The sequence below is a fragment of the Triticum aestivum genome, chromosome 4A, assembly GCF_018294505.1.
Source record: "Triticum aestivum cultivar Chinese Spring chromosome 4A, IWGSC CS RefSeq v2.1, whole genome shotgun sequence".
In the NCBI taxonomy this organism is placed as follows: domain Eukaryota; kingdom Viridiplantae; phylum Streptophyta; class Magnoliopsida; order Poales; family Poaceae; genus Triticum; species Triticum aestivum.
The window spans coordinates 675,090,512-675,108,426 of record NC_057803.1 but is presented as its reverse complement, the minus strand read 5'-3'; the positions used below and the strand labels follow the sequence as shown (position 1 = coordinate 675,108,426).

Here is a 17,915-nt window from a genome sequence, read left to right as displayed (position 1 = left end):
GAGGGAATCTTTAGGATGCGTAATCAAGCCATCTTGTTTGCTCTCTTCTGCATGCCATCTTGTGAGAGCCGCATTTTTGGAACACAGAAACAACCTTTGAAGCCTCTTCTTTATTGGGAAGTAACGAAGAACCTTCTTAGGAACCTTGTGGACACGTTTCCCATCTGCACTCTTCCTTTCAGATTTCCATCTTGAAGCCTTTCATTCTGGGCATGAATTGGCATTGGCATTGTTCTTCCAAAATAGAATGCAATCATTTTCACATGCATGGATATTAACATACCCAAGTCCTAGGCATTTGACTAGTTTTTTAGCTTCATTGGAGTTTTTGGGTATTGCGGACTGAGGGTAAGCATCTTTTAGTAGATCTAACAGCAGATCAAAACTTCTATCAGACCACCCTCCAAGCAGTTTGGTGTGAATAAGTCTCACTAGGAAAGGAAGCTTTGAGAAATTCTTACAGCCTGGATATAGCTCTTGTCTAGAATCAGCTTCAAGTTTGTGGAGAGATTCTAGAAAAGAATCATCCTGATCTAAACCACAATCATCTTCAAGATCTCCCCCTTTATCCAATCCACCAGCAAGGTCTCTTAGCAAATCAGATATATCATTGCCCTCATCCCTATCGTCACCCTCATCTAGATTTGGAGGAATGGAAGAAGAATAGACACGTTCTCCATGAAACATCCACTGTTTGTAGCCATCTACAAATCCCTCGCAAACCAGGTGCTCACGGACTTCAGACTCTTCTCTCCAGTACGAGTTCACACAGTTTTGCAAGGACATAAGATTTTATTTCAACCGATGATTTATTAAATGCATAGCCTAGGAATTTGGCGAGCCCTTGTAAGTACTTCTCTGTATGCCTACATGCAAGTGTACATGTGTAGTGTTTTATATATAGTTTCAGCGTATAAGCAAAACAAAATATATATGCGGCGTTATACCTATGTGCATCCATCCAACCCTTATCCATGGTATCTTAGCTTCACAACTGGTTACTACCAAGTCAACACTAAATCCTGAACGAATAATATCAAAACCAGAGAATGCAAGGAATCAATTTAAGTACTGTAAATAAATTGGCGTGGAAAAGAAACAAAGAATCATAGAACCAATTCAATGGCAGTACACATAGTAAAGGACGATATCACCATAAATAAAATGGATCAAAGCTGTTGTTGAGTCACCAACTGGTGGAGGATGCAGCGAGAAGCACGGGAGGGGGGATCACTGCACCGCTGCTGGAAGCTGAGTCGTTGGCAGCAAGAATCCTAATAACTAAAATAATTAGACAATACAAAAGTCAGTGTCAAACATGAGGAGGCATCTCTACATATTCATGACATCCACACATATGGAGGGCCTCTGGACTTGAGTGGGGAAGAGAAACTCACCTAGTGGTTGCAGCAAATATTCTACAACTTCTCTTTGTCGGCTCAATTTTACCAGCAGTGCTCCTCTATGTTACCTGTAGAAAAAACAAGACAGATGAACAAGTAGACTACAACTTTTGAGATGCTGTGCTTTATATATTTACAGCTCTCTGCCATGTTTTCTTTCACTGCAAAATAAACTTCAGTAAACAAAAGAGAAACTCAAGTTTAAAATTTTTGTAACTGAAATTTAGGTATAACATCAGTTCAATTAAGTTGTATCTTTTCAGAGACTCCAGTTTTTTGGATGTATGTCCGAGTTGCATGTTTTTAAAGGAAACATGATTCTAAAAGTCAAGATGATGCTTTTTAATGAAGTAATACATACTGTTGGCAAGGTCAATCCATATGCATGACAATATTTAACTCCTCAGCGCTCTTTTTGTGTATTAACTTTATAGTTAAACTCTTCTTCATTTGTCTTCAGATCATCCGAACAAGAAAACTCGATACCGATGACTACAAATTCCTTTCTATCGGGACTGTGGAATTAAAGGACAGAACTGCAATGAAAAAAAAACAAAAGTTGCACACAACAGCTCAACTTCTAGAATTAGTTCATATTGCTACCACCAAGCTTCTACTCTGTACATTGATTAGCACAATTTCTGCCTGCATAGTATCTCACAATCAGACTAGCTGCAGTACACATCAAACTGGAGAAGAAAAGCAAGAGGTGTAGGCGTTCCCTACTGCCGGAGCTCCCCGTTCCCCACCAGCCCACTCTCACAACAAAGCCTAGAGAGAGAGGGGGGAGGGAGGTAAAGACAGAGAGGAAAGAGTTGTACCTCAACCGCGTCGACCATTTCCGCTGCCGCTGCGTGTCTTCGAGAGCTGGATGGTGGAGATGGGGGAAGTCAGTCCAGGGAGGGTGGCTTGCCGCTTCCCAAGATGCTCACACGCCTACTGCTGGTTGAAGAGAGGCGCCAGGAGAGAGAGAGCACTAGGGCATGGGGCCGATGGTGGAGGGACAGGACTACGTTGGGCCATGTTGACGGTGGCGGTGGAGCGGCGCAGCAGAGGGAGGGCAACGTGGGGCGACGGTGGAGCGGCGCTGCAGAGGGAGGGTGGCGTGGGGCGGCGGTAGGACGGCGTGGGCTGGCTGTGGGAGCGTGGGATCGACCGGCAGGAGCCTGGCGGCGTGCGTGGAGAACGAATAGATCGAGCTAGCTAGGGATTTGGCTGTCCTGTGCGTACGTGCGAGGGGAACGAAGGAGAGATTGGTTTTTTTAGGGAGATTGGGTTTTTGAGGGAAAATGTTCGCGGGTTGGGCCGTTTGTTGGCACTAAAATTTGGCCGTTCGCACGCGAGGACCAGTTAGCTTCAGAATGTCGGTCGGCGTTATTTACCGACCGACGGTCCGTGGGACATAACGGATTTCCTGACCGACTGTTTGATGATATATGTTACAACATTCCCGACCGATAGTGTGTCACTGAACAGATGTTTCCCGACCCACAGTCCGTTAGAAATTTTTCTGACATATTGTCGGTCGGCAATGGTGACTTTTTCCCAACACACACCGGTAGGGAATTTTGGTGCATGGTGTAGTGTATGTGGGGAGACTGGATGGAAAAGGCATGCTAGGAGGGGACTCAATAATATGTAGGGACGGGCATTCTTGGTCTCAAGCACACTGCACGGTTCTACAGAATTCTACCTTGGTGACCCCGTATGTCGATGACACAAGAACATTCTATGCTCCAAACACTTGGACCAGTGTGACGATTGGATTACATGTGAACACATCAGGAGTTTCGGCAGTTGGTTCCAAACACGTCTCCGGTGTGACAACACTGTTTCTGATGACCTGTACTCGTTGGCGAGCGAACCATCTTCGACTGTAATGACTTACAAAGGGTACAAGATAAATGGAAGTACATTTTACACGATCACCCAAGATCAAAAGAGCACCAACCAAAACAGTGGTGTCCACTTTGATGCAGCAACTAAGAGGAGAAAGTACACATATTATGGTTACATAGTGGACATATGGGAACTTGACTATGGATATGATATTAAGATCCCTTTGTTTAAGTGCAAATGGGTCAATATGTCAGGAGGCGGGGTACAGGTAGACCCATAGTACGGAATGACAACAGTGGATCTGAACAATCTGGGGTACACAGACGAACGATTCGTTCTAGCCAATGATGTGGCGCAGGTTTTCTATGTGAAGGACATGTCTACCAAACCGAAAAAAAGAAAAGATAAGGAAGCGTATACATCATATGATGAGCCAAAGCGCCATATAGTTCTTTCAGGAAAAAGAGACATCGTGGAATTGGAGGGCAAGACAAACATGTCTGAAGATTATAATGAGTTTCATGAAATTCCTCCCTTCAAAGTCAAGGCTGACCCAAGCACCATGTTAAACGATAAAGATTATCCATGGTTACGGCGCAATAAGGAAAGGATACAAGCGAAGAAAAAGTGAAGATTTTCTATCAACAACAATTATGATGATGTCTTTGATCTAGAATATCACTGCAGTTACATGTGAACAAATGAAATCTCTTTGTAACATATGAATTTTCGTCCGAAACACTGATATTTCCAAAGAGATTGTCTGTTTTGTACATGAAGTGCATCCAGTTTTTGTTGTAACCCTCTCAACATTTTAGCACATGATATGTGGGTGAAATGATGATACCATGCCAACCTTCAGCCTTTTCAGAGTTCATTTGTAGTGCTTTTCAATTTAAAGGGTCATTTAGCTAAAAAAATCAGTACATGCATGAAAAATACCAAAATAAGTCTTAGAGGGTTGAAAATTGATGATGTTGCTTTGAATGGTACATTTTGAACACACAAAAAGTCTGGAGTTCAAATAAGTTCAAAAAATGGAATCCCTTTGTAACACATGAGTTTTCGTCTGAAACCCTGATACATTGAAAGAGATTGTCCATTTTGCACACGAAGTGCATCTAGTTTTTGCCATAACCCTCCCAACTTTTTAGCACATGCTATGTGGGTGAAATGATAATAACATGCCAACTTTCAACATTTTTAGAGTTCATTTGTAGTGCTTTTCAATTTAAGGGTCATCTATTTATATATAAAAAGTACTTGATGGGCTCACCAAAAAAAGAGAATTATACTAGAAATTACCACAAAAATTAGAAACATCTAGCCATCAATATAATTCTCGGTCCAATCACAACCGGTAGATCTTAAAAATAATTTACTGACATTAAACTTCAAAAAAACCCACCAATGCCCTAAATATACTTTCCTCACGTCTAACTAAAAAAAACACCGTCCAATAAAAAAAATATGTGATCCCTGTTGGCCCCGTTGTATTCCCGTCCTGTATTCGTTTGACCTCACACGTGCTATCGCCGCCGCCGCTCTAAATTCGCATCTGTCCCTGATCAGATCGACTCTCCATGGCCATGCCGCTCTCCTCCTTTGATCTTTCACTCATGTACCAAACCCTTACTCCTGGTAATCTTTTCGCACCGTCATCTTTCCCTTATCAGCATCTAATTTCTCCTACGATGGCAGCCAGATGACAGCCCTCGGCCTGGATCGATCGCACATCCGGTCACTGTCATCTTCCTTTATAAACATGTATAGATCGCGGCCATCAGCTACACCCTCCTCACACCGGAGGCAATGGGGCCGCACGCACCCAGCTTCTATTCGTGATCAAGTCGGGCTTCTGTGGCACTGGACGCCATGACCCCGGTGCTGAACGTGCAAGAGAAGCAGGCTGCTACCATGGATCTCTTGCTGCAGTTCCATGAATAGATGAAAGGTAGTTCTGGTGCTTTCACGTGGTTATCCAAATTCAATTTATTGACTAGGTTATTTTTTATTGGCCCTAAATGCAGAAACCATGTGAATAGATGTTGCTTCTGGATATTTAAACATCATGCTTAGGCTACGATTCGATGAGAGTGTCGATGTCTGCTGTCACTGTCCGCGTTAGATTGTTTACTCTGAAAAGAAAATTTTATTTGATTTGTGGAGCAGATTCAAAGCAATTAGGTTCACTGGGACACATGATTAGAGTCACCACGTGAACAGATAGGTGCTCCACGTACTTCATGTCAACATACTTGATGACCACCACCATGCCGGTGTTGCAGCCGGAAGCCGCCCCTGCCTGCAGGCCATGGAGGAGCACAGATACCTTCTTGTGACGGACTTGAAAAGCTCCATGTAGTTTCTATAGAGCACCATGCGCGAGATCATCCGCAGCATTGCCGTGAGCAGGTGCTCCTCGAGCACCACCGTGCTCACGTTACGGCCGGAAGCCGCCACCACATGCAGGCTATGGAGGAGTGTGACATGTATGTGCAGATTTTTTGGTTCTCATCACGATGCATATACGTGACCAAAGTATGAATGAGAAGAGAAGAAACAGTGTTTGAGTTTTTCTTTTACATTTTTTAGGGAAAAACGTGTTTGAGATGCTTATGATATGGAACAGAGTACATACCTTCTTTTTAACCTTGATGCGCACAAACCTTCTTTTTTTTAATTGGAGACGCGTACAGACTTGTCACCTGATGCAGAATAGATGTATGGGAGAATTGGGCTGCAGAGTTAACATGGGAAGGGCCCACCAGATTACGAAGATCTAGCGGTTAGGCTTTGTTTAAAAATAAAAGGTTGATCAGATTAATGGTTGGATGTTTCTATTTTTTGTTGAACTTTCCATGGATTTCTCTTTTGTTCGAGGGCAATTCGATGTGAAGGAAGAAGATGCCTTCCAAGGAAGCAGATCTTTTGGGGTGAAGGATGCAGAACTGATTCCATAGAGCCCGCTGATTTGGTTCTTATTTGTCCATTTATGGTATTGCTCGGCAATTAGCCCTCCTCTGTACCATCTAAATTCCTAATCCTAATAGGTAATTAAGTTATACATAATTTCCTATTAATCTGTTTTGATTTAGCAAATGTGCCCAAAATAATGAATGTATTTGTATATACGGCTCAAATGTCAAAAAGAACTTGATATTTGAAATTCAGATGAGTGTCCCATCTTATGCATATTCTTTAAACGTACTTCAAATTTCCCTGTATATGTACCTAACGCAAGAGTTGGAAAAGACTTACCAACATATTTCATGTACTCCTATTGTCTTCCAGTTATTACATGGGGTAGAAGTCATATTGTTTTAATTGTGATTCACACGTTACATCATATTATATGTTTTTTTCCTACTTTACATAGTAGTTCAGTTAGCTATTAATTTTCCATTATATTAGTCGCATTGATGCGTGTTGATATCCAGAGGGAACCACTATTTGTTTGGGCAGACCACTAATTATATACTATATATATTAATTGCATCATAAGTTCAACAATGTCTACTCTCAATCTGATTTATTCTCTAAATTAGTTCGCAAAGCAGTGTGTCAGTACGTGGAGCAAAGAGAACGGGCCGATGTGCTCTAAGCTTCTGTTGGTTGGTTTTTGAACCTGAAAGTATTTTTATTTTCTTCCTGGGAAGAGCTTCAAGGACATGATTGCAAGGTAACGAGCATAAATACTACAAAACAGTTATTCTGTTGCATACACTAGCTAGATACTCTACAGGCCCTTTGATTCTGAGTGTTGCACCTGTGTTGCATGACACCTACCGAATCCAATACAACATTTCAAGCGAGGAGCCACAGAGTAGTTTGTTTCAGTACAAATGTGGCTGTTATATGTGAAACCCCATACAACATTTCAAGCGAGGAGCCACGATTTTTTTACTACAAATGTGGCTGTTATGTGTGACTGGACCGGTTGATATTGTTTACAAATGATAGCCCAAAATTAAATGGTGGCGTTTTTCCCTGAGAAATCTAACACTTGCTTACTTTTTACATACCTCCTACGTGAACAAGGACCTGAGAATGACTACCTCCTACAATAAAACCAATTACTTCATTGTTGGACATAACCATGAGATTGTTTTCACTCTAGCATTACACTGTGCACATTACCATCATTTTTATCGGTATGGCTTGATGAGTTTCTTTTCTGTTGCCATTGATTCATGCAATCTTGGTGGAAAGCCTAGCATCAAGGTTGTTTACATTGAGGGAATATGCTTAAGGTCTATGTTCGTGCTCTAAATTTCACCAAATGTTCATCCTATGTACTTAAATTTCATACAGTTAAACTTAGGCCTTATAATCTGTTTAGTGAATGATTATATGATGCCTTAAGTTTTTGCTGCAATAATATGCACGTTACTCCCACTTGCTACAATTAATCTTTGGCTCATCCCTATGTTTGTGGTGTCACATGGCTCACTCCATATTTGAAATATTTATCGGACTCACAATTTTGTCTGTACATATTAATACCTCTCAAGCCGTAGAAAACTTTACCTTCCATGAGATCATTTTTAGTGAACATGGACTTTCTTCTCCATCTTAGACAATTGTTCTAATTTATCCAGTGTGAAACCTCTCAATGTGCAGTTGTCGTTTATACATAAGCATAAGAAGCATTCAGTCAATATAGTACTACTCCCTGTGAAGTGCAATTTATTTTTGTCCTCCCCTACCCGGCATCTATTGAAAACTATTGCCAAAGTATAATTGTCTTTGTAGTTTACACATATGTTTATGTTGTTCTATGGTAAAAGGGGCCCACGCTGATCATATTACATATTGTGAACCAATTATTTTGACCAGAGAAAACATCCCAATTAATTTGTTTTGCAATTTTAGTTTATTTGTTGGTCTCATGGAGGTTCTAGCCCTCAAGAATATACTTGGGTATAGGTCTCAAATTTTGATGTTCTATCTCTCGGAAAATGTAATTGAGTATATTAGTTATCATAGTTTCATTAGTGCAAGCATTGAATAGTTTGAAGCAATGAAATTAGCTCACTGGTAATGCTTTTCATATCGGAAGCTAAACTAACAGATTTATGGCTCATGCCTTTTCCCAACCAAGCTACTTCACATTCTGGTGGAACACATAAATTCATCATTGTACAGTCACCTTCTGGGCTGATTATGTTTGTTGTTACACTTGATTGCATCGTCGACATGGCATGCGCCATTTATAAGTTTGGTTCAAAGAGAGATGAGTTTGCCTACTAAAAATGCATATTATAGTCTGAGTTAGCAAATTAAATACAATATTATGAATATTTCGTGGAGATCAACACACAATATGGTCATATGTCTGTTCGAAGTTGCAACAAGTCATGCAGCAGGTATAACTCCTCATACTTCACAGAGCAAATCAAGGTGTAAAAAACATTCATTGTCTAAAGTATTGTGTATTATACAATGAAGAGTGTAAATAGGAGTAATAACATGTCTACATAAAATAACATAAACATTTATAATGTTTTTGACACAATAGATATGATGCTTTCACAAAATATACAATTGATAAAATATAAAATAAAATCATCTACCCATTTTCAATAGTCCTTTCCTAAAGAATGACTATGCAACATCTTTGACGAGAATGTTAATTGATATAGAACAATGCTAAATTACTATATAACACTACAATTTTAAATTAGAAAAAACAAACTATAAGGATGATGCCATTTTCTCTTTACACAAATTTAATAATATGTGTCGTTATTAAACTACCTAAAGTTCTAGCCCGTGCATCGAGCGGGCCACTTTGCTAGTTTAGCTAAAAAAATGAGTACATGCATGAAAAATACCAAATAAAGTCAGAGATGGTTGAAAATTGATGATGTCGCTTTGAATGGTGCATTTTGAACACACAAAAAGTCTGGAGTTCAAATAAGTTCAAAAAAATAGAATCACTTTGCAACACATGAGTTTCCGTCCGAAACCCTGATACTTCGAAAGAGATTGTCCATTTTGCACACGAAGTGAATCAAATTTTTTTAGTAACCCTCTCAACTTTTTAGCACATGCTATGTGGGTGAAATGATGATACCATGCCAACTTTCAACCTTTTCAGAGTTCATTTGTAGTGCTTTTTAATTTCAGGGTCATTTAGCTAAAAAAATCAGTACAGGCATGAAAAATACCCAATGAAGTAACAGAGGGTTGAAAATTGATGATGTGGCTTTGAATGGTGCATTTTGATCACAAAAAAAGTCTGGAGTTCAAATAAGTTTTAAAAAATGGAATCCCTTTGTAACACATGAGTTTCCGTTCGAAACCGTGATACTTCGAAAGAGATTGTCCATTTTGCACACAAAGTGCATCCAGTTTTTGTCGTAACCCTCTCAACTTTTTAGCACATGATATGTGGGTGGAATGATGATACCATGCCAACTTTCAACCTTTTCAGAGTTCATTTGTAGTGCTTTTCACTTTCAGGGTCATTTCGCTCAAATAATGAACTAATGGCAAAAAGAATGAATTAATAGAAAAAAGAATGAACTAAAAATAATCTATTAAAATATTCTGTTATGATCAACCAAAACAAAGCTATAATATCCTTCAATAGCAAAAAGAATCAACTAAAAAGCTTTTATAAAACTCCAATAGCAAAAGTAATCAACTCAAAAAACTATTATAAACCTCTAGTATTATTGAAACTAAATTGACATACAATTTATGCAACCAAAATTATCAAAGTATTTTCTGTTCAAAATATTAAAAGCAAAAAGAATTTTTCATAAAGAATTTTTTTCTTAGAAACATTAATAGCAAAAAGAATTATCATATAGAATTTTTGTGTTAGAAACTAAAATAACAAAATTTGTTTTCGAATATAATCGTAAAACATAGTAATATTAAATAGCATGAAAAAGAATCACTCAAAAAAATATTTTTATAGTAAAGTTATTCAAAAGCTAGTGATTCACACAAATTTCAAAAAAAATCAAATTTAAATTATTCAAGTTGGAAAATAAATGGCACTAACAGAAAGTTTATAATTTTTATTACCTAAAAGCAAAAAGAACTAAAAAATAAAGCAAAAAAAGAAAATAAATAATCCAAAAAACAGAAAAAAAATTTAGGAAAAATAAAAAATGCCACCTAATGGGCCACCACGGCCTGAATACGACTAGAAACCCTACCATGGGCCAGGATTCAGGCCCGCAAAAGGCCCAGTAGGCCCATAAGGCATAGCAATGACAATTAGGCCCGTAAGCTTGCAATGGAGAGGAGATCGAGAGGGGTGCGGCAGTGGGGCTTATAAACCACTACGCGCCCCTCTCAACTAGCGAGGTGGGACTAAAGGTTTGGCCACGGGCAGCACGAGGCCTTTGATATCGGTTGGTGGCACCAACCGGTACCAAAGGGGGCATTGGTACCAGTTGGTCCAACCGGTACAAAAGGCCTCTGTTTCCCGCCCTTTGGGCTGCTGAAAAGAGACCTTTGGTACCGGTTGGTGGGACCAACCGGTGCCAAAGGGGGGCATTGGTACCAGTTGATGCCACAAACCGATACCAATGCCCTGGGTATATAAGCAACACTTAGCAGTTTCGACCAAATCCACCACTTCTTCTCCCCGACGCCCCCTGCTCCTCCTTGTCGCCGTCGCCGCCCCTGCTCCACCTTGCCGTCGCCGCTGCCACCGACGCCCCTGCCCCCTGCTCCTCCTCGTCGCTGTCGCTGCCCGATGCCCTTGATCCACCTTGTCGTCGCCGCTGCCACCGACGCCGTCAGACTGCTCGTCATCGCCGTCACCGCCGCCACAGACGCCCCTGCCCGCTCTGACGTGCCGCCCATCGTGCCTCGCCCCCTCCTATGAGAAAGCCTGCTCCCGCGCCCCTCCCCTGTCCCGCGCGTGCCCCTGCGCCCCTGCCCTGCCCCGCCGGCGCTGGCGCCGCCGCTGTACCCCTCCGTCGTGCCCCTGCTCATTTTTTCTGTTATTTTTCTGTTATATATAGATGTTGTTTTTCTGTTATATATAGATGTTGTTAATTAGATGTTTTTGTATATATATGAAAACTTGGTCAATTTTTTCTGTAGTAGATGATGTCAATTTTTTATATATATATGATGATATATGAAAACTTGCTTGGTTAATATTTTGTACTAGATGATGATGATATATGAAAACTTTTTTAGATGTATATATATGATGATGATGTCATTTTGTTCGATGATATATGATGATGTAATTTTGTCGATATATATACCCCCTCCCCGATAACTTCGACATGAGGGGGAGTCGATATACCCCCTCCCTGATAACATTTTTTTCTATGTATATGTCGTCGTTGTCGATATACCCCCTCCCCGATAACTTCGACATGAGGAGGGGTCGATATACCCCCTCCCCGATAACATTTTTTTTCTATCGGTATGTCGTCGTTGTTGATATACCCCTCCCCGATAACTTCGACATGAGGGGGGTCGATATACACCCTTCCAGATAACATTTTTTTCTATGTATATGACGTCGTTGTCGATATACCCCCTCCCCGATAACTTCGACATGAGGAGAAGAAGAAGGAGAAGAAGAGGAGAGGAAGAAGAGGAGAAAAAATAAGAAGAGGAAGAAGAAGAGAAAAAAAGAGGAGAAGAAGAAGGAATAGAGGAAAAGAAGAAAAATTAGAAATATCCTTTTTTTCTTCTTTTTTCTTCTTTTTTTTCTTCTTCTTCTCCTCTATTTTTTCTTCTTCTTCCTCTTCTTATTTTTTATCGGGAACGAGGGTGTCGGGAACTAGGGTGTCAGAAACTAGGGTAGAGGATCGAGGGTCGATGAGGGGTTGAGGGTCGTCGAGGGGTCGAGGGTCGCCGAGAGATCTATGTTTGCCACTATTAATATATCCATATCTCATGTTTGTATATTAATTGCCATGTTGTAATATTTGCAGAAACTATGGATCAACACAGAGACTTCGAACAAGAAGAGATATTGGGGGACATAAGCCACGATGGCGGTGATGTCTTGTTGTTTCTAAACGACCTTGAAGAAGGTCTGGAAGGAGAGAAAGTAGGCTACTGCGATCAAACAATGGAGGAGGAAAGTCATGATCGTGATGGTGGCTCCGACGACTGTGATGACGGCTTCGGTGAACGAACGGACTCGGGATTAGCTATTGCAAAGTCCAGCGAGGTATATATATATATATTAATTAAGCCTGTGCTGACTAGCTAACTGATGCATTAATTGTTTTGGTATGTACATATATTAACTCTTCTTTCTTCTTTTATAGCCCTCCGGATCAAGCAAAACTTCGGTAACGAAATGAGGTCCGAAGAAAAAGTTGCACCAGGATGAAAGGTTCATGATCACAGAAATCGCGTGCGATGGCCAACCGATTAAACCTCTCCAGACCAAGGAAGCATTTTCTGCTCAGCATCGAGCAATGGAATCATCCTAAGAAGGAAGAGCTTCAAGTTTCTTTTGTCGAAGATAGACAGAAAGCTGATCTTTGGACCACGCTGAAGGTAAATTTCACCCTACCGGAAGAGGAGGATCCGGAAAAGCCAGTTATAGAGCCATTGATCAAGTCTCATGCTCTCAAGAAGATGGAAGGTCTATTTAGGAGGTGGAAGAATGAGTTGAAAGCAACGTATGTCGACCAAGCCAACACTCCAGAATTCACCGGCCGATTTGAGAAGATAAGAGATCACTGGCCCGTATTTGTAGCCCGGTGGATAAATGCTGCAAAGAAGGAGCATCACCATCGCACGGGGTCAGGTGGCTACCTCAAATCCCGACCGTTGTGGGACAAGGCTGAGCACGACCTGATTGCTAAAAGGGTTGAACCAGAGACATTGCACTGGCTAGACCGTTCAAGGACTTGGTTCTTCGGGGTTGGGGGAACTTTGGACCCTGAAATAGGGAAGTGCTGCTGGACGGACGAGCAACTTGCAACACCCATCACGAAGCTTTGGAAAGAAATCAAGGAAGTGCAGGAAGGGACGTTCGTTCCTGACAGAGAGAGCGACGGGCTCACAAGGGCCCTCGGGAATTCTGAGCACCCTGGACGAACACGAGGCACGCCAGGCTCCGTTGCATGGAAGGTTGGGTTTCCCGGCGCAGGCGGTTACAAAACTCAAGAGAGGAGGAGCAAAGTGGAGCAGAGTGAACTGCAGCAGCTTAAGGCAAGGGTAGGAAAGCTAGAAGAACGACAAGATGTTGAGAACCAGCAGCTGCAAGATCCTACCCAAGAAGCTACCCCGCCATCTCAGTGGAGAAGCAGTGTGGCTTCCACCGAGCTCGTTCAGCAGCCTGACTTGACGGGTCCTAGCTACCCCGTGGATTTTATCACGGATTCACACCAGTGACACCTTATGACACAATGGCTTCAACTCAAAGTCAAGGCAGTTGTCGGCTCTGTGTTGCCTGCTTCACCCAGAGCAACTTTTCACTGCTGTCCGATTCCACAAGGCTATGTTGTTGTGATGGTGAACGAAATAACGGAGGGATTTGAGGAGCTCCAGCTTGAGCATCCTACAGGTGATGGGGAGAGTCAGCTGGGTCTTGCTATGAAGACTCCGTGTCTATGGCGGAAGGAGCACATCAATCTTCTAAACTTCACGGCTCCTATGAGTCAGCTGGGCACTCCACCTCGTCCGTCTCCTCCTCCTCCTCCGAAGAGTAATCAGGGCACTCCGCCTCCTGCTCCGGCGTGTGAGGGAGGCAGTACTCCACCTCCTTCTCCGCCTGCTCCAGCGCGTCCGAGCAGCCCGCCTCCTCCTTCGCCGCCTCGTAAGCGACGATGGAACACAGACACCGCCGCTCCGGCTACTCCGACGCGTCGTAGAAGTCCGCCTCTGGCTGCTCCGACGCGTCGTAGCAGTCCGCCTCCGGCTGCTCCACCTCTTAAGCAATGAAAGAAGACAGCAACAGCCAATCCGGCTGCTCTGGCGACTAGCAGTACAGCCAGAGGCGGGAGGCAATACAGATTCGGTCCATACAAGAGGAGCGAGGAGGAAAACCAGAAGATCTGTGGAGGCCAAGTGAATGACTTCTTTGAATCGATAAAAGCTAAGAAACATCCACCTCCGGCGGAGAAGATAGATTCCGTGAAAGTGAAGCGCACTTTGGATGCCCTGCAGCGACCACCACCGCCTGCGCCGCAATTCAACTATGACCGCTTCATTGAAAGGACATATAAGGAAGCGGAGCGGTCGGGACGTACTTGCACTGATCAAAGGCTAGCAGAACGAAGAAAAGGGAAAAAGCAATCGTGCCCCCCGCTCAATGTGTCTAGCGATATCGTCTCTAATCTTCCGGGGATGCTTCCCGGTACCAATCCTGGAGATTACATGCCCGACGATGATGCACTTTTTGAAACAATGGAGGTGGACACATTAAGATTCCGGCACGGGAAGCCTCTCGTCAAACTTGGTACCCCTCTAACAACGATGATGCGAAGATTCCATGATTGGTACATGGACATCTGTAGGAAGTCTGGGACGGATACTTTGTCGCTGAGAGTTAAAGAGGAGCACGACCTCGTTGGAATTGATCTGTTGTCTGTTCAATATGAGGAGTTCTTCCAGTTTTTCAATCAAAAGGCCCTCGATAAAACAATCATCACTTGCTACTGTATGTAAGTACTACTTCTCTGTAATTAATTAAGTCTCTATATATAGCTCCGCTCTTTCATTGCATGTATATATAATTATCCTCACTATATTATGCAGATTGAAGATCGCCGAATTGAAGAAAAGACAAATAGGTGATATTGGGATCATTAACACAAATCTCATGGATGAATGGAATGTTAAATATGATCCCAAAGATATCAAGGCCAACTTGCTACGATCGTTACTTCGAAATCAAAACAAAGATACAATACCCTTTCCTTACGAATACAAGTGAGTGTTACTGTCTTGTGCATATTCGGTTTCCCTTATTACTCGAGGTTATAGTAATATAATTGATGAGTTATGCATGCATGCGCAACTTTCACTTTATTTTGCTAGAGATTAAGCTTGAGCAGGGACTAGTAACCGTCATAGATTCGAAACGAAAAAATCCGGAGGAGTATGCGACCATGAGTAAAACGCTTGAGAAGTAAGTTCGGTCGATCATTATCGCACCATATCGGCAACTTTGTTCATTTCCTGATATCAAGTAATTGTTTTCTTTGTCTGGCAGAGTTTGGAAAAAGTTCACCACACAAGCTCCGGGACTGCCGGCGCAGCTGCGATTTAACCACCTGAAAGTAAGTAGTAGCTACTAGATAGTTCCGCGCATCTCCCATTGATTCTAGCTAGTTTCATCAATACCATTTAGCATGCTTGCTTATCAGTTTGATTGACCTCTATTTCCTATAAAATGGTTGTGGCAGGAACTCGGGAATGATTTCTGTGGATACTACATTTGCGAGTTCATCTGCCAGACGACCTGTGAGCGGAGCTACTCTAAACAACAATATGAAGTGCGTACGCAATAATATTCATAATTTTATTTTATTACCATCATTTGTGTTAAGTTTCATTCATATATATGTATTGACCCCCTTCTTCAAATTACATGTTTCAGATGCGGGATGAACTTCTACCACAAGATCGCATACGAGCAATTCAAGAGGAATTGGCGGGATTATTTCTTGACCACGTCATTGACAAACACGGAGAATACCATGTGAAAGTTGAGTTCAAATGTTAGGGAATTTTGTAAGAGATCTTATATTGTATATATATATGTAGCCAGTAGCGTCGGATAGATATAGGAAAACTTGTTGTTCGACCAATCTATCGAAGGAGGAGAGGTCCATCACTTCTTTTTGTGTATATGTTCATGACGATCTTATATACTTAATGGTTTCCTTCATTTGCTTACTAGCTAGCTAGCGTGTCGAGTCCTCTCTATACGTATAGTACGTAGCGTCGACCAAGCACGGAGACAAGAGAGGACACTTCTCTCTATCAGAAAAAAAAACAGCCCCTGAACTGCTGACGCGTGGAAGCCTTTTGTTCCTGGTTGGTGGCACCAACCAGGACAAAAGGCCCTCCTACCTGGGTAAGCAGCAACGGCCACGTGAAGCCCCATTTGTCCCGGTTCCTGGACAAACCGAAACTAAAGATATTAGACTTTAGTACCGACCCTTTAGTTCCAGTTCGGCAACCGGGACAAATGAGCCTCACCAACCGGGACAAATGAGGCTTTTTCTACTAGTGCCGAGCCGGAGTGACTGAAAATCAAGCCCAATTCAAGGACTGATAGGATAGCTCACTTGGGATGGAAGAGAAGCGGCGGGTGTGTCAGTGTCTCGTGGTAGATGAACTCGTCGGCCTCGGCGCTCTGCATCTTCCCGTAGATTATCAGAGCCTTGCCGAAACGCTTGGTATCAACCAGGGCGATCTCCTGGTACTTGCTCGTCCCTCGGTGCACCATGCTTTCAAGCGCGCACACACACAGAGAGGTCGAATGGGTACAAAAAAGATGCAAGACCGCTTCAGAGGAGAGGAGCTCAGAGATGTACGTACCTGTTCAACGCGTAGCAGAGCTTGAGGTCGTCCTGAATCTCCTCCTCATACCACTGGCCCTCCTTGTTGTCTCCCCTCTGCAGCAGCTTCGCCATGGCCATCTCGAGCCCGTGGTTCATCTCACCAACTGCACCTTCGTGCACAGCGCCCAACATCTTGCATACGTCGCAAACTCACAAGATAACAACGCGAGAGGTATCAAACTCTGCGTAGGCCGTGGGTGCCCTCTGATTTGGTTATAATGCGGCGGGGCGGGATGACGACATAAATGACAGCAAGTATAATAAGTTGTTTCCCATTTCCTCCATTCCATAATTTTTTGTGGTGGTTTTAATTCAAATTAACGGATTGAGTACATGCCAATATTTTTAGGATGAGATAAAAAAAGATGAGACAAGTGGGCTCTCATGCAAAAACCCACCTCTCTACTCTCTGACAAGGCAAAAAAATTAAATACAGAGAAACGAAAAGGTGAGAAATAATGGACAGGTGGACTGGTCGGCTGCGGGCGTGGTTGGCCCTTCGGTCAGATCTTGTTGGGGATATTACCACTAGGCGTAAACCGGCCTACTTGGGCCGGGTTAACTTCATTAGTGGCGTAAACAGATGAAGGCCCAATGCCTGTAGTCGGTTAGAGCATGTAGCCGTAAACCGGCCTGATGTATGACTTGTATTGTAAGTAAGGAATAGAGAGATAGCAACCGGAGTACGAGTATGAACCGGTTAGGACTCTATGGACCGACGGGCGCCACCCGTGTATATAAGGGGGCGACCCGGTGGCGGTTCAAGGCAGACAACCACAACTCGAGCCTAGGCGAAGCTTGTTTGCTCCCTAGCCATCGAGATCATATCAATTCCATCACAACTAGACGTAGGCTTTTACCTTCATCGAAGGGGCCGAACTAGTATAAAATCCTCGTGTCCTTGTGTCCGCTTTAACCCCTTCAAGTAAACTCGTAGCGATGGCTCCACGACTAAGTCCTTTCGCTAGGACATCTGCCGTGACAAATCCACGACAGTTGGCGCCCACCGTGGGGCTATCGCACGATGGTTTGACGATCTTGGAGGGCAAGCTCAAGGGACTCGAAGGCTATGTTGTGGGCCGGATGACCAAGAGTCGTCGGGGCAGGATCTACATCGACGACGCAGGATGGGGTCCCGAGGCCGAGTCAA

General features: G+C 42.8%; 1 pseudogene; it reads right to left on the bottom strand.

The window, feature by feature from the left end:
• LOC123084252 (thermospermine synthase ACAULIS5-like) overlaps positions 1-16,897 on the bottom strand; it is a 42,000-nt pseudogene extending 25,103 nt beyond the window's left edge.
• Between the last annotated feature and the right edge of the window lie 1,018 nt (positions 16,898-17,915).